Raw genomic sequence first — 1,518 nt, forward strand, 5'->3', positions numbered from 1 at the left:
GCACAATCTCGGCTCACTGCAACCTCCACCTCCTGGGTTCAAGTGGTTCTTCCGCTTCAGCCTCCTGAGTAGCTGGGACTACAGGCACACGCCACCATGCCCAGCTAATTTTTGTATTTTCAGTATAGACAGGGTTTCACCATGTTGACCAGGATGGTCTCGATCTCTTGATCTCGTGATTGGCCCGCCTCGGCCTCCCTAAGTGCTGGGATTACAGGCGTGCCTCGGCCTCCCTAAGTGCTGGGATTACAGGCGTGAGCCACTGTGCCCGGCCCTTATTTACTTTTTATATTCATTTGTGTGTGTGTGTGTGTGTGTGTGTACTTCAGTATGGTTTGATCTGATGTGTAAATTCATGGTGGTGGTTATAGAACTGTCCAGTCTCCACAGAGGAATTTCGTTATGCCACCTCTTTATAGTCAGACCCTCTCCGCACCCTTGTCTCTGTACTCTGGTAGCTGCTAATCTGTTCTCCATGTGTAGTTTTTTCATTTAGGAGAATGCCCACCTGGCGTCCCAGCCTGCAGCCAAACTTACTATAGCCTCCACTAACAACCACATCCTAAGCTGCCAAGAAAACTGACTCTGTTTACAGCTGAAGAAACCATACAGAGACTACTCTACTGCATGCATCCAGAATTATAGCCAAAGTGCTTTATCCCAACCAACACCTCAGATATATCTTCAGGAAAATTTTCTCCCCTACAAAAGATAGTTCCAAAAACTGGGACTCGGGCTGAGCACTGTGGCTCATGCCTATAATCCCAACACTTTGACATCCTGAGGCAGGTGGATCACTTGCAGATAGGCGTTTGAGATCTGCCTGGCCAACATGGCAAAACCCTGTCTTTAATAAAAATACAAAAATTACCTGGGCATTGTGGTGTGCACCTGTAATTCCAGTTACTTAAGGGGCTGAGGCACCATAATTTCTTGAACCTGGGAGGCAGAGGTTGCCGTGAGCTGTGATCACACCAGTGCACTCCAACCTGGGCAACAAAGTGAGACTCTGTCTCAAAATAAAACAAAAAAAAAGAAAAAAAAACTGGGACTTGGATGGTGGCTCATGCCTATAATCCAAGCACTTTGGGAGACTAAGGCAAGAGGATTGCTTGAGGGCAGGAGTTTGAGACCAGTGTGGGTAGCATAGGGAGACCCTGTCTCTACAAAAAGTTAAAAAAAATTAGCTTGAAATGGTGGTGTGTGCCTGTCGTCCCAGCTACCTGGGAGGCTGAGGTGGGAGGATCACTTGAACCCACGAGGCTGAGACAGTAGTGAGCAGTGATGACCCCTTGCAGCCTGGGCAATAGTGAGACCATATCAAAAAAAGAGAGAGAAGCGAGTGTTACATCAGATGTGCATATATTGATGTAAGGACATGAGAAACATGAAGGAGCAAGAAATATACCACCTCCGGCCGGGTGCGGTGGCTCAAGCCTGTAATCCCAGCACTTTGGGAGGCCGAGGCGGGTGGATCACGAGGTCAAGAGATCGAGACCATCCTGGTCAACACGGTGA

The 1,518-nt window shown here is 48.2% G+C and overlaps 1 protein-coding gene across 1 annotated transcript in view; it reads left to right on the forward strand.

Moving 5' to 3' along the window:
• Positions 1–1,518, forward strand: part of RNGTT (RNA guanylyltransferase and 5'-phosphatase) — a 347,127-nt gene that overhangs the window by 19,070 nt on the left and 326,539 nt on the right. The window lies entirely within an intron of this gene.

The sequence above is a fragment of the Cebus imitator genome, unplaced genomic scaffold (genome assembly GCF_001604975.1).
Source record: "Cebus imitator isolate Cc_AM_T3 unplaced genomic scaffold, Cebus_imitator-1.0 Scaffold359, whole genome shotgun sequence".
NCBI lineage: Eukaryota > Metazoa > Chordata > Mammalia > Primates > Cebidae > Cebus > Cebus imitator.